Source organism: Lates calcarifer, linkage group LG4 (assembly GCF_001640805.2).
Source record: "Lates calcarifer isolate ASB-BC8 linkage group LG4, TLL_Latcal_v3, whole genome shotgun sequence".
Taxonomy (NCBI): domain Eukaryota; kingdom Metazoa; phylum Chordata; class Actinopteri; family Centropomidae; genus Lates; species Lates calcarifer.
The window spans coordinates 19,886,901-19,908,363 of NC_066836.1; the positions used below are offsets into that span (position 1 = coordinate 19,886,901).

The 21,463-nt window shown below is 40.7% G+C and overlaps 1 protein-coding gene across 2 annotated transcripts in view; it reads left to right on the forward strand.

The window, feature by feature from the left end:
- Positions 1 to 18,083: 18,083 nt before the first annotated feature.
- LOC108883949 (cadherin-24) overlaps positions 18,084 to 21,463 on the forward strand; it is a 130,628-nt gene continuing 127,248 nt past the window's right edge. The window contains exons 1-2 of one of the 2 annotated variants that reach the window (XM_018677541.2): positions 18,084 to 18,427; positions 18,526 to 18,650. The gene's annotated coding sequence lies outside the window, so the exon portion shown is untranslated. The remainder of the gene's footprint in view (positions 18,428 to 18,525; positions 18,651 to 21,463) is intronic. The other variant, XM_018677542.2, reaches the window with a different exon arrangement.

Below are 21,463 nucleotides of genomic sequence, written 5' to 3' on the forward strand. Positions count from 1 at the left end.
AAACCATAAACCAGACACGTTGTAAGAGGAACTATGTTCACTTGTTACTGCAATCCACTACAGGAGGTGCTGGGGGCAGTATCGCTTCCCTTGAAAGTAATGACTGCATCACTAATGCAACATGACACCCCGCCCTCCCAGGAAAAGCAAAAAAATGTAAAAATCTGAAGATTGTTTATGTTTGTGTTTCTCTCCCTGCTTCCTGTTTCTTGTGTGTCTCCGTGTGTGTGTCCATACACAGGAGTGGAAGAGCTGCAGAAGAGATGGGTTAACAACTCGACACGTTAAGAGCAAGAAAAGCTCTTATGTGTTATAAGTTTCTGCAAAATCATAGATGGACAGATGGAAATGTCAGATCAAAATATCACCTTTTTTCTTCTTTTTTATGCATGCTCACAGTGGCTGTGCTGGCTGGGAGAGACTAGCTGTAGTCCTTTCCTCCTACATCCATGTGTAGCAGTATAGACATCTACCCCCCACCCCCACCCCCCCACACAAAAAAAAGTGAGGTGAGGTAAAAACATGCACTGGAGCGCAGAGCAGGTGCTGCGTCCACAGGAAGCAGAGATGGAGTGTGTGACAGAAATAACTAATAGAGTAATCAGAAAAATAATCAACACATTAGTCGACTACCAAAATAATCTTTAGTTGCAGCCCTACTGCAATGGTGTTTTATTAAAAGTTGTAGTTTTTGTATGGATATACCAGATGTAATGTGTTAAGTAGTGAGCCTTGACATGGAGCGTTTATTTTGATACCTTCGGACAGAGCTACACCAGCTGTTTTCTCCTGGTTCCAAACTTTATGCTAAGCTAAGCTAACTAGATCTTATCTGTATCTTCAGGCATGAGACTGGTATCAGTCTTCATGTATAATTCTCAGCAAGAAACTGGAATAAGCACTTTCCACAACGATGAACTATTTCACAACTGCATATAAAGCAATGCTAATTGAAATATCACATGTACATTTTACACTAAAGCAAAACACATTTTAGCCTATAATCAGACAAACACTGTCCAAATGCAGAAATACTCAGACAGATGGTGGGTGTGTTGCATACACACACAAATTTGGCCACCTAAGCAGATGTGTCCACAAACACAAATGCACACGCACAAGGAAACATGAGTTTCAAGAAGTGCCATCAGAAATGGCCTCAAAACGTGGGCATACGAGCACAGAAACTGGCAACCAAGCAGATGCGTGCAAACACACGCAATCAGTGCATGAGGGGGGCAAGTCACCCCCATGAGCGCACAGCGTCGGAGGGAACTGAGGGTCCTGTGTGTACAGAACTTGGATCTCAACCACATGAAGCACAGAGCAGCGGGGGAGAGAGAGAGAGGGACGGAGGTGGAGAGTGAGGGAAAGAGAGGGGGAGCAGATGGGTCAGCCATCTGGTGGATGGAGGAAAAGCGAGGGAGATGAAAAGAAGAGGGAGGGTGCACTGGAGAGAGAGAGAGTTGGAGGGATGTGTGAGGAGGGGGTGGTGGTGGTGGGGTTTCATGGGAAATATCCACGTATGCGTGTGTGTGTGTGTGTGTGTGTGTGTGTGTGTGTGTGTGTGTGAATGGAGTAGGAGTGAACGTGTTGTGTTTGTGTGGGACTTTGTGAGTGCACCAGGGTTGGTCAGGCGAGACTCAGGTGCCTGTGGACGGTGCAGTTGAGTTACTCTGGCATGCTGTTGAATACACTTATGTCATCCAAACACACCTACATACACTCACATGGACGGTAAGTCAGAGCCTAAATATACACATCTTACTTTCAAATATGAACGCACGCAACATACACCTTCAGGCAATCAATTACCTATCATTTCTGATTGAAAGAGTAGAATCTATTAGTTACACTACTTTTTAACACTGACTTTCACCATTGTGCCGACAGAAAACTGTTGCCTGTGTAGTCAGAGCTTATTATAGCTTATTTCTCTGTGTCATACAGCCACTGCTGTCCAAAAAATGTAAATGAGCCACACTGTTGCACAGGGTGACATGTTCTTCACCACCACAAACACAGGCACTGTAGTTTATTTTCAGTCTATCCCACATACACGGTCCTGTTGCCACAAACACTCACTAGAACACAAAATGTGTATCACAACATAGCTCAAAATAGTCCCTGGTGAATGCACTTTTTATTTCTATTCATGAGATAGTGTTGTCACAAACAGAGTCACGCATTGTAATAAACCACCCACATAATAACACGAATGTAAAAACTTACGAGTATCAAGTGACTGCAAATTAAGTTCATTAACTTTGCTGAATTATGGTGTTTTTTCTGTGGTATTGAAACAATTTTTCTCCTTAGTAATTCTAATTCTATATAGCTGGTTGAGATGTAAATATAAAACACACTGACCCAGAAATATACATATACAAATGAGCAGACATACAACAAGTCAAGCAGATACTTAAATTGTTCCCTCGTGGCCCTCCCTCACTGCTTATTTCTCCTTGTGTTACCAACACTGATGTAGAAGTTAGCATTGTAATTAACTTATGTGTTCTCTCCGTCTGAAAGAAAAGCAGCAATGCCCAGTGGCATTTGTACAGGAATACAACAAAAGTAAAGAAGATGCTATTTCTTGATTTGGAAGGAGTTAATGGTGTATTTCATTGTCAGATGTTATGGTTTTGTTAGCTTGTATTTAGCTTTTCATTTTTTTAAAGTAAAGTGACAGACACTCTCTTTTAAGCAAGGATCCTTGTGATAAAATCATTGCCACTATGACTGCGCTTAACACTTTCATAGACTCAAAACATTTCGTCTATGCAGCTCCTCTGACAGCAAAACTCCAAAAACAAGGAGAAAAAAAATGCACAGAAAACTAAAAAGGACAGGAACAAAAAGGTGCTCTGTGTTTGGTGTATAAACCACAAGGATGAGAAAAACAGTGTATCAGGAAGAACAGAGAGGCTAATGCTTAGATGGGGTAGAATAACACCCAGGCAGGTACTCCTTAAGAGCAACACTCATATTTTGGATCACTTCCCCAGCAGATGTATTTTTCACGGGAATTTTTACATTTTCACTTGTGTAACATGTGTAATATGAAATGGAACTGACCAGCAGAAGTGAGAATAATTGTTACCCCATCTGGCCATCGAGTCCACTCCTTCCACGGAGGCGTAGCGACCTGCACATTGAAGACATCAGAGCGGCAGCCCAAGCCTTCTGCCCAGTATCACATATTGAATATTGTGGATTAAGCCTCAAATGCTCTGCCCACTCTGGACAAAATTATATGAATAATAAATGAATAATAGTTGTTTTAATATTACTGTATTAGAATTAATGCCACTGGATTCTTTTAAATATGAGCAGGCTCCCATTTAATGAGCAAAGATATGGGAGACTTTACTGTTAATATAATGGTTTATAGTTGCATGTATGATTTATTAGTTCCACTTTGTTTGCTATAGAAAGCAAGTCATGCATACAGATGGTTGACCTTGCTAAAGCACTACAGACATATGGTTAAATGATAATTTCTCCTTGTTTTCATTGACAGGTCTAAAGACTTATGAAGCAGAAAGGGACTCATAAACGGTTGATTAAGGGTGCATTCATTCATGGTGAACTTATATACACAATTTGTGCTTATGTGCAGTTTTCCAAAATGTGTATGGAGGTATTCACTGGTCTCCAAAACTAGTTTAGCACTGTTGACATGCATGCAACGCTCTAAATCAAAGTCCTGTCCTCTCTGTAGGACCCAGGTGATTCCTACATGTAAGCTAACAAATGCTAATGTGACACAACATGTAAATAAGAGAACTTTTAAGGAACCAGAAGGTGTAAACACCTTGCAGTGCAACATACTCTGAAGCAGACTCAGACTCTGACATGAGGGATGGTTGAAAAACAAAAATTAACCAAGTAAACCAAGAGAATTACAGAGGAAACTGGCAATGCAGAGGGCGAAGTCCAGATGAGGGGAGTCTGAAGACTGAGGGTAATCAGGGAGACAGCCAGGCAGAGGCGGCTGCTCCTCAGCAGAGGCAGGCAGCAGCACTTGCACGGGTGAGACAAGGACAAGGGTGGAACACAGGTAAGCAAAGTACTGCAGCATTACAAAAAGAAGAGTTACAATGCAGTAAAGAGGAACAATCAGGCACTTAATGAGTGAGGGGCAGGGGTTCTTGTAGTGCTGGGATTGCTTAATGAGATGCAGGTGTGTGGGATGATGATAGGCTTATGGTTAGACAACAAACTAGCAGTGATAGGCTGTCAGGGCCAGCAAGGCCTTCTCTGTTAGCCCAAACGTTGTCACAATCACTGAATTATATTTTTTTGATTTTTTTCAACATCAATACTACATGTATTAAATATATGTATTCAATTGTTCCCAATAGTCTATTCTCTTCATCTCATAGCTTTCCTCCTGGTTGCTCTGCTTCTAATACTTGCTTCTAATCTGTTTATGTTGGCACTTTTATCCATTCAGATTTCAGTCCTGTGTTGCCAAATTAACAGAAATTTGCTTTGAGACCTTCAACAGTGCAGGCCCCTGTAATTCAAAATAAATGGCAATGAAACTGCGGCCTTGCGGATCCTTTAACCACCAGATTTAGAGTTGGCAAGACCACTGTTTTCTAGCAGGCCTTCGCTAACGTCGGCATTTCCATGTGATTTGATTGGATGCTCAGAGATTGTGCTGGTCTGAGCTAGCAAACCGCATCTATAGCTACTAGCGCAAGCTAAAACATGTTAGCATAGATTTAATAGCTGTTTTCTCAACCCACAATGGCTGAAGGAGGAGGAAGAGTTCAATGACTGAGGTTATCTGTGCCTCTCAGTACCAGCAAGAAGTCATTTTCTATCGGTGTGGAGGCTAACGCTGAAAGTCAGTCTGCCCATTCTTACTTCTCGGATAAGTTTTAATTCTCTTCAGGACTGAGAGCGTCCACTCGACAGAAGCAGTTTTTTGATTTGTCTACAGATAATCATCAGTTTCGGTGAGTAAAATGAATTTTATCCATATTGTTTGTCATGTTATTAGTTAATATTGATGCTTCTGCTGGAGATGACGTGTGTGGCTCAGCTGTGGCTACAGTGTTTGGAGACTTATTGAATTGTGTTAATTGGGTTTTTATAGCATTGCTTTGGTAATGGCATTTATTCTGGTTACATGACATGCCTGTCTGTGATGCAAAGGTCTGTTAGACTGCGTCTTTGTATATTGTTGATGGTTTCTATAGTTGTGATATTGAGTTATTATGAGAGGTGGGGTAGAGGTAGGACACCAGTGAAGGCCTAGGTGTGAGATGCACGGCACGGTTATGGAGCATTAATGAGATAAGAGCTGTAACATTTTGATTTATCTCTCACTACTTGTTACATTGCCCAATCATGTGTTACTTTGTGTTATAAACAGAGCTGGGAAGCAGCTAACTATAGCTAAGAAACGCTTAGCCTACAGTTTGTAACTCCCACTAAAACCTCAAATTGTAATTTTTGTTTTACATTTTTGTAACTTTGTTTGCATAGAGATTAAACAAACTAGATATATTTTAATCCTTAGAGGTAGGTTTAAAATTGTACATGTCTGTATATACAGAGGATGTGGTTTTACATGCATATTTATATGTGGAGAAAAATACAGACACTAAAGTAAACATACACTGAGTAAAAATTCACAAAGGTTGTGGTCTGCTAAGATGCAACCAAGGCACGACACTGCATGTTACACTTTATGACAGCGGCACAGCAAAAGGTAAAAGTAAAAGAAGACGAAACTGAGATAAAAAAAGACAAGCGATAAAGAAAAGATAAGTGACAGGACGGGAAAAAAAATAGGAGAGGCTGATAGTTTGATGAGACAAAAAGAGAGCTAGACAGGACAAAAAGAAAGTAAGAGAAGGAGGCACAGAGGGTGATGATGTAAAATGGAATACCAGAAAACGTCTGGTAGGGATGAAAAGATCAAAGAAATCATACTTCCAAAAGCCTAGATGTCAGAAAATGGAGACCAATTTATTGTGGATGGCAGGAAGCCTGGCTCCACCTGTAAATTACACTCTGTCAGCCGGAGCAGTGCCGAAACAATACCGGCCCCTGATGAAAGAGAAAGCGAACATGATGGGAAATGACATTACATGGAGCATCGACAAAGATTCCACTTTCATATTCCACCTTCAACTTTGTACTCTGCTCACGGAGTCCACTTTCATCACTGTGTGAAATACACTAATGCTATAATTATTGTTAATATGATCGCAGGTATGGACAATTTATCATTGTTAGCTGTTCAGCCACTGCCAACTCAATTCTCTGGGTGTGCTGGGTGGGGGGAAAATTTAACCAGCATATAATTTGTTCAAACTTTATTTTCTCTCTGCTTGGCTGGTTGGTGATTATCATCATTACTGTGATTATCACTCACTTGGCTCTTGTTGTGTTTGTTGTTCATGAGCACATCTTCTCCAAGTGATTGTGCAGATGTATTCTGGCTTTTTTCCCCCTTCCTTATATTATAACTCCTATGATATTTATGCAGGTGTGCGTATTCTTTGTTGTCTTGGTTTTCCAGTGGGGTCTTTACTTAGGGAACGTAGACTAGAAAGGGGGAATGCTCAAAAGCCTTCTATCAGCGGGCAGCTTGACATTGAGCCTGTACTCTTGAAGATGAAAGATGACAACACATGTACACACATACACACACACACACACACACACACACACAAATTCAAATCACTCATTTTCAGACACTGGATGCATTTCCAGACATTTTTCACATTAACAATGCATAGTGAGACAATACTACAAAATTCAGTTTGAAATTCAGAGGAACTGTTCATTTATTTATAGTGTATGAAAGAGTTGCTCTCAAGGTACTCACTTTCCTTGTTTTTCTTAAAGTTTATAATGCATTTATCAGGGTTTTCTTTTGTCTGAGAGCCCTGTGAAGTACTCTGTTATGGAAAAACAAATTTAATATGCTTTGATGATGTAAAATTTAGGTAACAAAAAACAACAAAACAGCATTATCCTGTTATCCCTAAGGCTAGATTGCCTGAACCAAATTTTACTTACTCATGCCAGCATCATATACAGCGACTTCATAAAGTATTCACACCTTCACTTTTTGCACATTTTATTGTGTTGTAGTTTGAATTTTAAATGGAAAAAACAGCCATTTTTGTCAACTAAAAATGTGTTTTTAGAATTTTTGGCAATTTAAAAAAAAATCTGAAATGGAAATATCTCATTTACAAAATTATTCAGACTTTAATTCAGTATTGCCCCTTGGCAGCAGTTACAGCTTTGAGTCCTCTTGGGTAAATTTGCACAGCAGGATTTGGGCAGTTTATCCCATTGTTCATGGCAGATCGTCTCAAGCTCTGTCATATTGGATGGAAAGAGCCTGTGAACTGCCAGGTCTCACCACAGATCTTCTGTGGGGTTTTAGTCCGGGTTTTGGCTTGGCCACTCAAGGACAGTGAAACTTGCCCTGAAGCCACAGTGTTTTCTTGGCTGTATGCTTTGGGTCACCGTTGTGCTGAAAGGTGAGCTCACATGCACTCTGGAGCAGGTTTTCAGGTTGCAGGTTTATTTGGCTGCATTTCTTAATTCTAACCAGTCTCCCTGTCGCTGTTCCTGCTGGTGAGAAGCATCCCAATTGCATGATGCTGCCACCACCATGCTTCACCAAGCCCCTCCTGCTCAGTTACTCAGGTTGGCCAGATGGCTACTTCTAGGAAGAGTCCTGGTGTTTCCAAACTTCTTCCATTCCACAACTACTGATGCTACTAGTGCTACTGGTGCTCCTGGGAACACTCAAAGCTTTAGGAATGGTTTTTCTCTGATCTACTCCTTGCTCCAGTTTTACTGTGGCAGTCTATAGGGAGGTTGTGGATTTGATGCAGTGTCAATTGTGGGACCTCAAATGCACAGGTGTGTGCCTTTGTATACCATGTCCAATCAATTCTGTTTTTCACAGGAGGTCTGGACAGCTCTCAAGGGTAATTAAAGCAAACACATTCTGGCTGACCACAATTTGAAGTGTGACAAAAAAGGGTCTGAAAGCTGTCTGGAGAAAATAATCACAGTAATGTACCACTTTTATCTGACCTATGTGATGAATGCTAAGGGTTCACTATGATAAATACAACATGCTAGTTTGGTTATTAAATAGCACCTAAACTCTTTTTACTCCACACCTTTCTGACTTTGGAATTTAAAGGGCAGTGTCTGCAACTTTCTGAAACCTGAAATCTAACAAGCAATACACAGTGATGGGCCGTGTCTGTGTCGGTGAGAAGATAGACAAAGTTTGAATATTTTTAAGGCAATTTGTGACCAGGAAACATAACTATGCAGAGTCTGGTTTAGTAAGTAAGGATTTAATCCTGATTAATTAAATTGAAAATACTGGAGGTTTGTGGACTTTCTCCAGCGTTTCAGTGTCTTCAAGTGAGATACCTTAGCAGCAATGGAAGCTCATTTTTTAAAATTACAGTCTATTAGTCTTCATATAAAGACTAATGTTTGTTACATGATGTACCTTCAAGTTAAACGGAGTAATAAGTTCACTGTCTTCACCAGGCATATAGAATAAATAAAAAAATGCAGCTGTATATCTACAGGCTCAGGCTCATTTGACAGGGAACCTCTCATGTTGTTTGGGCAGTGGTCCTGGAGGCCATGCTGTGAAGCCCTCCGTACCATGGAAGCTGGTTGTGAGCTGGCCAGGAGAGAGGCAACAGAAGCCACAGTCGCTGGCATGACTCCTGCACAGGCACTGGCCTGGAGCTGCTGGAAGATGAAGGACAGGTGGCCTTTGAAGGCGTCCAGCAACCGAGAAGTGAAGGCAATGCCAGGGTTTAGCAGATATTTGACAACAGAAAATAAGTCCAGAGGAGAGTATTCAATCTCTGAAAATTCAGTCACAATAAATCCTGATATGGTGATGCACAAGGTCAGTTTAAAAATGAGGTTTCTGGAATGTGCCGTAACTATCTGTGATAACATCTTATTTATCAGCAGTCACTTTGTGTAAGGGGGATGTTTTGAATATCAGGCTTTTTAACATCAACCTTGTCAAACCTGCTGTCCCACAAATTGGCAAAGTACACTCAGTTGATACTTTATTAGATAGATCTAGTAAAATTAATGCAATCTAATACAAAGGTTCTGCAATAAATCCTGCCTTCATGAAGGTTATAGTGTTCAGTTTGTGTTAAAAAAATATTTTGATTCAACTGCATGATCATTTTGGAGGATCTAGTTTGTGGTGGTGTTGCACTTTATTGTATTATACAGGGAGGTGTTTCTGGCCTCACTGATATAGATGGGGTGAACAAAATAGTAGAAACACCTGTATGTATAACCTGATACCATTCAACAGCATGACAAATTACATTAATTTTTACTGAGGCACATCTAATGAATTCCCACTGAAGTGAAAGTATCTGATTATAAGCAAGAAACAGATGAATAGACTCACTGAGAAAAGCAAGCTCTTTCTTTTAGACTGAACAGGTCCTTGAGTAAATGTGTACTTCTGGACAGGTTTTGATAAAAGTTAAAGCTGTTGTATTATATCTATTATTCTAGTCTATAATCACACCCAGAGGTTTAACAGTAGGTTGACATCTTCAAATCGGTTTATAACACTAAGATACCACCGTCCCACTGTTCTGTCCTAAAGGAAATGTGCCCAGCAACAGGACTCAGGGACACTGCATGCGTAATGCCAATCTGAAGAAAAAATCATTAATTCTCTTTGTCTCTGCAGAAAATTGAACAACCTCCTTGAAACACAGATTATCTGAACTGATGTGATCATGAACTGATTCACTGTAAAATGGATCAGAGGGAATAATTAGAAATGAATGGAAACAGAAAGAACATGCATTGAGCCAGCAGGCTGTTGGCTGGTACATAAGTCCCGGAGCACATGAGCACTTTTTTCTCCATTCAGTTTCAGTCCAGGCTGTACACAATAAACTGTTGCCAGATTCAAGTCATGAGATTAAGCTTAAAGAAGAATTTTTGATGGATTAGATTTCATTCCATGCATGATCGATGAAAGAGGGTATTTAACCTGCCACAGAATCAACTTACAAGGCAAGTGTAGCCCTTGAGGTGTTGGAAAATGTTACGCTTGCTGTAGCGGCTTAAATTAGGCTGATTTAGCCAGCAGCCAGGGTATTTTACCTGGTTTTTGTGCTCTGTTGGAGCTGCTGCTGCTGATGATGGCAACATCTTCTGTTTGTGGGCTCAGTTTGGCTTTTGTTAGGTTATTTTGCATTTTGCATGCAGATGTAGATGGTGGGCAGCTAGCATCTGTCTGCACGGGCATATTTGCTCTCCAGTGTGCAGACTGCAGTTTATATGCTCACTGACACTGCTAATATTCATCAAGTAATTATCTATGTCATTTACTGAATAAATAAGTAATTGTTATCCTGCTTTAATACCAACACTATGTTAATTTCATGACCGGATATGATTCATTTTGGCACTGCTGATTTTCTACAGGTTTGACTCAGATAAATTGTGTGTGTCTGTGAGTGTGTCGTGCTTTTCTTTGATGAAGAACATTATGTTCTATGTTCTACTGTTCTACAGAGCAAACAGGTTACAGCCAATAGGCTATTATTGGAATTATTATTAAAGCTAATGTGAAATGACATGCAATAAAACCTTCCCACCACACACACACATGCACGTGAACAGAGATAAAAAGTTGTGGAACTAAAGGCGCATGAATACAGACTTTAATACAATATGCAGCACTTTTATCTTCCCACACCTAAAAAACCTTCTCTAATGTCTACATCTAATGTCTTTGTTTGTGTCATTATCATATACAGCATGACTTTTTGAAATATCCTTAGAAGAGAAAGGTACTTTTGTGTGGTCTGTGGGTGTGAAGCAAAAAAGACCTGACATTGCATCTGTGCTTCCTGCAGCTCAGATGAAAAAGGGGTCATTTACGTTCCGTCTAAACAGATGCTCGCTATCACGCTAAAATAATCCTGAGCAAGCATTCCTAGATTACTTATAAATATGCTGTGTACTTCAAGTTTATGAGACCTTCAACTAAGGATTGTGAGGTGGCACAAATCAAGGTCTTGCTTAATTGACACACAGCACAATTTCCCAGCTCATCTTAATATGTATGGGTATGATTTTTGTACTTTGTCTTTAATTGTGTTGTGTGTGAGTAGTGTAGGTAGACTGGTTTTAAAAATACAAAACAGCTTGAATTAACTCATTTGGAAGAACAGTTAGGTAAGATAAGACTATACAGAATCAGTATTTTGGATGTTTTGCAATCTGATGGTTAAATGATAATTAACACACACACACACAGACAAACAAAAAAAAATAAAAATGTACATTACCTTTTAGTTAACAACACTAAACACAGATTTTATGGATGGAGAAATACTTAGTCAGAGGTTTTCTTATGCAGGGCACCCAGCATGAACATATACATGTGCAAATTAGACACACTTTTATGTAATTCTGCTCTCACTAATATTTTTCTCCACATAATAGATAGATAGAAATGTAATTTTTGATGTACTTTTTTTAGAAGCTGTAAGCATATGGCCAATACATGAAACGTCCAGTTCAAATATTTCCCAGATGACCCTGAACACTGCATTTGGCATTCATTAGCTGTCTGTGATTCTGATGCTGTTGAAAATGGAGCCAAACTCCTCTAAATACTGTAGTTACCAGAAAGCCAGGAAGAAGATCTGTTTTTTTATTTTCTAATACATAAAGTGTATGATGATAGGGTTTGTGTTCAGTTCAAATCCCTTCCGTGATACCACAACTGCTTTTTGAAACCAAATTCCCCTGAATATCCTATCAAATCTATTTATGTTTAGCTATAATTTTTTTTAAAGAACTAAAACTCACAGCCTGCATCATCTTTTGTGAAAAGGCATAAATACTTCTGTTTTTAGTTGCAGCTGACATTTACAATCGGCAGGTACAACATGGAAATGAGATGAGCAGCACACACGGCATGAAATGTTGGGTAAATATCTATCTGTTGAAATAAACGCCATGACCTACTAAAGTTAATTTTTTCACGCTTGATCAGGTCCTGCTCCAGACCTAATCCTGATTCTAGCAAATAGTCTTTGGATGTGTCCGGACACCAAGCTGCAGGGAACACAGTAACCAGGCACTGGTCAAGTTATGTTTTGGCTTTTTGGCAAAGTATACTATGGAATGAATGCAACAATTAGGGTTGGGCTTTGAGCGGATTCCAGTTTGGATGTGGTTCATGGTTGATAAAACAAGTTAATTAAAGCTTAAATCAATATACTGACGATAGAATAGAGAATAGAGAGAATTATCAGAGAATTTTCAGCTGACTCTGCCATTCTCCTCAGCTCTATGAAGCATTTTAGTGTCTTTTAGCTCATTGTTTTTAAAACCACAACTTTACTGTTTTAGTTCACTCTGCACAAACACTCAGCATTAGTTTGCAGTTGATTGTTTTGAGTGAGAAAGGTCTGATAAAGTTAGTAACTATCTGTTGATAGTGGAGCAGTTAACAGGTTTACAATAAAACAGCATTTCCTTCAGGCATTGAAGAACCAAAAAAAAGGAGAGTGCGTATTGGACTTACATTTGTTAAGGCAGTTTTTTTGTTACATGTGAACAAAAGATGATAGCATGTGTGTTCTCAGCTTGTTGTGCTGCCACTGACAAGCATTTAATGCATAGTAAAGTTCCAAGGATGACGAATGCTTTATTAAATCTTTTATCTTTCCTTGCTCTGTTTTCCAAGTAAAGAGCAATTTACAAAGGTAGGAGGCCTTTCATTTCATGGCTATCTCATTATCACTTGTTGAGATGACAAATGTTGCTGCTATGTAAGCTCTAATACAAGTTTCTATTTCTATAGATAAATATACTCCGCTACCAAATATGCTCAGCTATGTGAATGTTTGGCTTCATGCAGAAGAATACAATTGCCAGCTGGACTCAACAATCCCACTATGTACTAATGTGACCAGCTGGACTGCTAAAACCTGCTATATCAGACACACAATATTGCCATTCTATGAATATTTTCCATAAAGGTCTATGTGAAGGAAGATGTCCACATTTAGCATAGTAGAGCAGCTTTTTCACCTATATCTTCTTTCTTTCTCCTCTTTTCCCCAGTCCATATTATTCTCTCTTTCCCTGATCGCCAACAGTCATTCAAAGGCTGAAATAATTTGCTAAAAGAATCTTTGCCAGTTGGATGAGTGACAGAAGAAAAAAGAGGCAGAAAGAAAAGCTAAATAACAATGCATCCATATATGGTCATTTGCATTCACACAATTGCTCATGCACCCTCTCTGGCACAAAGCCCTTGTCATATTCATACCTGGAGTTTTGCCACCAACAGACACACAAATATAGAGTCTGTCCATGGTATTATTTTGAGTGCAGCAGCACTTAAAATGGGAAGTGCCACACGAAAAAGGAGAGGAAAGAAAAGGAAAGGAAAGAAAAAGGAAAGGAAAGGAAAGGAAATGAGTGAGGAAGGGAGAAAAAGAGAAAATGACAGTGCCTGAGGGAACAAACATCACCTCCTGTCTGGCTCTCTGACAGCAAGGAGCAGACAGGTGGAGAAAGGAGGAGGACAGAGCAGTGTGTGTGTGAGTTTGTGTGTGTGTTTTTGCATGTGCGCAGAGGTGTGGCATCGTTCCAGCCGAGAGAAGGGCATCTGTCCGTCTCCGCTCGACTCGGACTATAGCGTGTGGCAGCTGTCCGTGTCTGTCTGAGTGCCGTGCTATTAAACGCTATACCTGGCCAGTGTCTCATCGTATATCTGGAATCCCATCATGCATCTGTCCAGCCGTCTGTTATCCTCATGCTATCTGTCACTCTGCCTGTCTGTCCTCATGTCCGTCCCGTCTGTGTAGCAGAGCTGCATGTTGTTATTGCAGTGAGCACACTTAGTGTCTCTCTGCCCACCTGCTTGTCTGTCTGATGCATCCGTAGCCGTGCTGCCTCCCTGTCACTCTACATACCGTCACTGACTTTCTGTATACGCTGCGCATATGCTGGCATGGTCTGTCTCTGTGTTCCCCTGTGGATCTTATATACTGATAGATGACTGGAAGATATACTAGGATCAAAGCTCTTTAGTTGCTGCAGGGAGCATCCCCTCCTCCCCTCTTCTCAGCACATGACAGCGGCCTTCAAAACGCACAGACATGCTGTCACCCTGCACACGTACACACCGCACATACACACTCCCTGGCATGCACTAAAATAAAGTATCTGAAAGCAGTCATGGGACTGAGAGGGTAGTGGATAAATCAAGTGTGTGTGTGTGTGTGTTTGAACATGAATTTATGTGTCGGGGTTTGTTTGATTTTCTTTTTTTTCTTTCCTTGAGGGGGTTACAGAGTAGCTTAGCATTAAACTGGGCAGACTGATACTCAGAGCAGAGCAATTGAGATTTTAACCTCACACCAGATTCATCTGATAGCCCTTGTGAGCTAAAATAACACACTAAGTAATTATCTCTGATACTGTCATTTAAATAAATATCATTTTGTAACTCTAACACCAATTAACATGCCACAGAAATGATTCATCCCACTCCTGGTTCATGATAGCTTTTACATTTGCTGGAGAGTCTTTTCCTGTGGTAAATCGTTTTGGCAGAAAGGTAGTGAGTTTGGGTTATTTAAATTCTGAGTATGTGTTTTTAATAAACATAAGAGGAGACTGTGTAAATGTTTAGGCGTGGTATTTCTTCTGTATCTAGTAGTTCCAAATAGACCAAGAATCTATGGCCACACTAGTCGCCATGTGAGGCTGTATTTGACACTTGATAGACCACTACCTCTAATACGAAGGTCTACACAGCTGTGTGAGTTACTACAGTGTTATTTAATAGACAATGTGGACTGTTGGTTGGACAGTGTTATTTTATGAGACTTTATTTAAAAGCATGTTACAATTACTACATTTCATTATGTTCTGCCTTGTTTTCCCACTGTGTTTTACAAGCTAAAACGTTTTATAGGTGGACAAGCTAGCAATGGTGCCAAAAACTAACCTGGTGATGTCTTTGGCTATCTCTGTGGGTCACATGACCCTTAGCTTGCAGATTGTCAGTCGAGCGCATGTCCTATCTAGGCACAGACGTGTGTTGAGCTAATAGCTAACATCAGAATGCTGATATGCTCTCAGTGCCAATATGCTGATTTTGAGCAAGAACAATGTTTACCATTTAGTTTAGCATGCTAGCATTAGCTAGTACAGCTGAACACAAAGTACAGTCAGTCAGTTTTGACTTGATGTCATTAGATGAAAAGTCACCACTCCTTCTAATAGATGTCAAGCTATTTCACTGAATAAGTGAAAACTTGGGTGGTGCTAACATGGCTAATTAAAACTGAGCATGTTGTACTGTAGTACTGTTTAGGAGCTGTTGCTGTAAAATGTTTTCATTTCATTTTTCATGGTTGTGAGGACCACAGACAATTCCTAGATACCACAAGGGCCAGTGAGAAAATATATTTTTGAAATTTGAGTGAACTGGCTCTTTTAAATAAAATAACAAATGGTTTACTAGACCAGCTGTACGGCAGAGAAAGAACTGGCCTGACTGAATTTGAGCCTGTGATGTTGTGAGGACACAATAAATCCTGTATCTAGTTGTGGCACAAGTTGTCTCTTTACACAGTGCCTAAAAGCATATTTTCTGGTACTGTGTACAATATACCCAGCCTGGTTCTGCTTCCCAGCCAACTGACTTTGCTTGCCAAACACATGTATGGCAAAACTGACTCTCCAGGCTGCAGCAAAGTGTGGCACATCCAGGCAGACGTGCACCCTGGCCTGAAGGAGAGAAGAAGAAACAGCAGCAATCAATGGCCACACAAAGTACCACAAATAGATGTATACATTCAGCTTAATAATGCAGACTCGCTCTATCGTTCAATAATAAAGAGAGCAGAAGGGGCTCTCTCTCTTTTCTTTATTTCGCTCTTCTTCTCCTTCTCTCTTCCCCACACGCACACGAACACACACTCATACAGAGTCTCTCCCTGGTGGATAAATCAGTCCTTTCATGCTCTGTCGTCTGGCTGGCCCTGTTCTACTGTGTTTCTATAATAGAGAAGGAGCAGTCCCTCTCTTTTACTATTCTAATGGTCACACATACACCTTCTACATCTTCCTCTTCCCACCCTCTCCCTGTTCTTCAAAGGGCTTCTGGTAAAGTCAATCTACAAGTACACTGTAGGCTGACGATATGGGACTTAAAGCATGTGTAACAACAGAGGAGGATATATCAGCCTAATGAAGAGTGTGTGTGCACGTGTGTGGGTATGTGTTTGAAGATGACGGGGTATAATTTGCTCTTAAGTGATAAGGATGGAGGTAATGACTTTTTGAAATAGGACCGCGATGATGATGAACATGGTCTGATTAACATGAACATAATAACGTTATCATTGGCCTGCAATCAGGTGAAGGCTTAGTGTTGATAATGATGATGTTAATGATGATGATGGTGCCCCTGCTGAAAAAGATCTGCAATGATTCAAAGGGGCAAGTTTTCAAGGGTGCTATGAAATAACCAGGCTACAACGAATCTCTGATTTTTGATGTGATTTGAACGATTTTTTGATTTTAATTTATGTTAAAGGTGCCATGTGGAGTTTTTTTGTAAGCAAACTAAAGTTACCACCAACTGTTGATCAGTGGAATGGCATTAACCAGTGTTAGGATTGTGTATTGCTCTGTCAGTGCATCCTGTATGTGTGCGTGAACAAATAAGAGAGGGACCCACTTGTGAAAACATTGCTCCATGCCCATATTAGTGGTCAAAAACCACAGGGCACTTTTAAATATTGCGGTAATATGACAGTAAGCTGTAGTAAATCTTCCAGTTCCAGAAAGTATAGGAAGAGGTCACTATATGACCACTGACAATAGTTAGGTTTTTAAGCAAATAATGCAAATTCTAACAGACTTGGAAAAAAAAGCAAAGGAAACTGTGCATTTATGCATCCAATTCATCACTTGTACGTATATTAGGAGTTGGTCTGTCAAGATAAACAGCAGGTGGTGCTAATTCTCCAGTTGGGCGTAATTAAACCATTGCAAAATGGTGGAAAATGGCGCAATGACATGATTTGATTAAAAGACCCACATCAAACCTTAAACAGTGAAAAACAATATAGAAAACACAGTCATTGTTTCTCTAAGTCGTTGCTCAAACTGTTTCCATTTCACTTTGTCACTATTTCTTTTTATCAATAAACCAACTTTTCCTCCAGATGGGACTCACTGTAACTTTTGGTACCAGTTTCTAACAATGCAAACTTTGTAAAGGATTTATGCTTTTTTTAATGGTTAATAAATTATTTACTAATGCTTTATGAGTCAGCTAGCAATGACAGTGAAGCCATTAACAAGTTTTGGGTTGTCAGAAAATGAGATTAATACAGACCTAACTCAAGAATGTATTAATCTCACTTTCTGACAAGAGAAACAAGAGGTTGCTGCTCAATAACAACATTCCCAGCAACTTCTTAATGTGTCCATTATCTAGGTTAATTAATGCTTATAAGTGATCTATAAAGTGTTAATAAAAGATTACTAACCATTAATAAAAGCATTAGTCACAACATAGAAACCTTTCATAAAGTTTACTTAATTATAAATTGGTGCTAAAATATTTCTTGTGAGTGTTTAGCAGCCTGCGATTTGTCATAATCATATAGTGACTTCTTTTTAACACAAATAGAAAGACTCAGTTTTTAACTAGCCTCACAGCCCAAAGCTGTGTAATGTGTTTCTTATCTTAGTAATATTTTATAACTGATCTGCACGGGATTAGCATATTATTTTTTTAAACCATGCATTCAGGCTTTAGTTACAACTTAGAAACTGAATAAGTGATGGCTTTTGAGAAAGTAGCACTGAACATTTGTCTGTGATAAAGACACTGAGTCACGATGGAAGTTTCTATTGGAATATTATTGGAAAATTCTACCCACATTCTACAAATGAGAAGTTTCTTTTTGATTTTTGGATGCTCTGATGATGATGCTGATGATGGTGGTGGTTGAGGAGGTGGTGGTGATTATGAGTGATGATGGACATAAGACCAATAATAATCACTTCCGAGACAGAGACAGAGAGGGAGAGCGAGAGAGAGAGCGGTGATGAAGAGATCAAGAGAGGGTAAAAAGAGACAAAACGGTGGGAATTAGAGGTAGTAAAAACGTTCTGAGGGATTTTCAAGAGTCACGTTATTACTGAAGAGGGAGAGAGAGCGAGAGAGAGGGAGGGAGGGAGAGAGGGAGACGCGATAACAGCGTTTGTCCTTCTTCCACTCAGTTTTGTGACCTGCTGACGGGCAGAGCGGGCGGCGGACGAAGAAACTTGAGACAATCACACCGAGATCCGACATTCAGAGGTAAATTCAGGATGGATTTTGTCGTAAGCCGATAATGCTGTTATTGTAAGCATGTGTGATTTTTATTTATTAATTTATTTTCTTCTCACCGCGGTCAGGCTGACTGAAGATCAGACCTAGTTTCCCCTCGCTTGGTATTTGGGAATTGCTCTCTCTGCCTTTCCTGCTCTTTGGCATCGCTGCTTGACATTCACCAGAGATCACATTGTAAATTGAGATTACGGTACGTGGCACCTGAAATACTTAATTATCCATTTATGGTTTTCTTGAATTGTTTCAGGTAAATAGATGCATGTGGTTTATTCTCACGGCAGACCGACTTCGTGCGTATTTGCGAGATCCCGAAGGATTTTACAGATTTTTTTTTGTCGTTCTAAAAGTCTCTATTACAGCTTCATATAAAATTTCCCGTGATCTGTGGTGGAGGAGACATATTACAGCGGAGCCAGTTTCATTTTTTATACAGAGTCCTAATTGGGAGCTCTTGGTCAAAAAGACTGAGGACCTGTCCGCTGACACACTCTCATTATATGCTTTTACGTGGGGGAATTTCACCGCCATAATAACTGTCGTATAGTACATTGATTAATTCTTGTATTGATCCGTTTATCGATTCCACCAGATTTGTAGTCCATGTTTTATTCCGACTACAAGCTAAGGAGACGGGGGCTGTCACTTTTTGTGCAAATTGGACCGCTGCAATGTTTTTACGCGCGCGAACCGATTCCTAACAGACGGCGTGCGTGTGCGCACTCCTGTCTGTCTGCACGCAGCAGTTACCGAGGAGGACCGCGGCGGCGGCGGCGGCGGCGGCGGGGGGGGCAGCGACTGACAGACTGTCACATACAGAGCACCGACACCCCGGGGCAAATATTTTTTTTACCTGCACGCCGTCCGTATGCGCAATTTTTCCGCGGTTCAGCGCGTCTCTAATGAGGTTGATCGGCTCCGAGTCGCTTCAAAAACCCGGCTTAATTGCGTCCATTTATTACGCGACCCTATAAGTCGGTGATAATAAGTATTTGGCTTCATATCTGCCGGTGTCGGTGATGCGCTTTATGCCTGTGCAAAAATGTGATAATGTTTGTGTTTTGGTGAGACCATAAGCATCCATTGCCCTACTGGGAAATACATTTGCTTAGATTTATGACCTGCCTTCTCAGGTTCTATCGATTATTGCAGCCTGCTGTGTACTATATTTTTGTAAGAGCAAGAAAAGTGGGTCTGCCATATCTATATATAATTTCTTGATGTTGTAGAGAGCACAGGGAGCTTGTGATAGAGTCATCTCTGCAGCTGGGTCAATTCTCAAGTGGGAAATCTGTGCTCTTATAGACCCTTGTTGAGCATTTACATAAAAACTAATGGGATACATGAATGCCTTGCACATACACACATACACAGACAGACACACATGATGGGCCTTAAGTGTTTAATGACTCTGATCAGCGTGTAACATGTTTATGTATGTGGAAAGCTCATGTATTATACATCACTGTTTGTGCCAGGGTACATGAGTACAATCAGCCTGTGAACGCCATGACTTTATATTTGTTTATGTGCACGAGTGTCTTTTATGATGTGTGTGTTTGCAAATGTTTGTATCTTTCACAGTGTGTATCTGTGTCTTTGATTGCACTGGCACTTTTCTGTAATTTTCTCTGGACCAGCCGTGGTGTCGCAAAGGTTTTTGCGAGGTAGAAAATAGGACGAGTGAGACTAGTGATTGGACACACACTCCTCTTCTAATGTGGCTAAGAGAGAGAGAGGGAGGGAGAGAGAGAGAGAGAGTGCAGTAATCTGTGTCAGCATTCAGTCAGTAATTGTTTACACCAGATAGCTCTCGCATTTACCCAGATGGGGGCTGAGGAGTGATAGGGAGATCTAAACCAGAGCAGAGGAAGGAGAGGGAGAGCGGAGGGTGGGAGACATCAAGGGAGGAGAGGAGGGGTAGTTAGATGGAGAAAGGGGGAGTAGATGAAAGGTGGACAGAGGTAGGGGTGGGGCAGAACATGAGGAGAGATTAGAAGAAAGACTGGAAAATGAGTGGAGAGTGGGAGGATGACAGAGAATAGGAGGGAGGGGAGAGGTAGGGGTTGGAGGGGGGAACAGGTCGCACGGAGTCAGTGACTTATGCTGGTGATAAAACTGCCTGAGGAATAGAAGCTGGAGAGAGAGGTGCTGTTGTTGTGACAAGAGAGGGACATTAGCGGACATTACTGTGTGTTATGGCCGACGCTGGAGGAAGGAGTTTGGGATAGATGACGGGATGCTGAGAGAGAAGGGAGGATGAAACAACACAGGCAGACTTAGAAAAAAACCAGAGCAAAACCAAGGACATATTAAAAAGGTTTACGTGAGTTCAGGAGAGAGACAAGAGATACAAAGATGAACTGGGGAATTTGAATTCCGGTCTTGAATGAAAAATTTCTCATCCACTAATCTTACATAAGCTTGTTGCCTCTGCTGCTTGGAGTACCTTGTAATGTTTTTCCAAGGAGACACGTTTCTTACTATGACAGTTCCAGAGACTCAGAGCTGTCGTTCTTTAAAAACTAAATCAAACTCAATGAAAATGTTAAGAGATGCCTCTAAACATGCTGATCACCCCTCTATGGTAAGAAATGATGGCTTCACATGCAGCCCCCCCCCCCCCCCCCCCCCCGACGGGAAACGCACACAGGGAACATGGTAAATGATCAGTGAGTCGCTATTTCCTTTTGATTCCCTCCTAATGAGAATGGGAGAACCCCCAAGATGAGCACCCATGGGGGCTTTTCTCTTCCGACAGAGTGTGTGGCAGTCAACGGACGCGTACCATTCATTAGCTGACAATTCAGTGAAATGAATCAGACAACATGGCCTCCCAGGGATCCTTGTGGAGAACAAGGAAATAAATGCTTAGTGCTCAAGACATGAACATTCCCCAGGGCCCTCGCGCACAGAGATAAAGTAATGGCAGAATCCCCTTTCCGATTGTTTGAAAGGAAACAAGGAGCTTCCAGGATCTAACATCGCCTCAGATCCTGCTTGTAC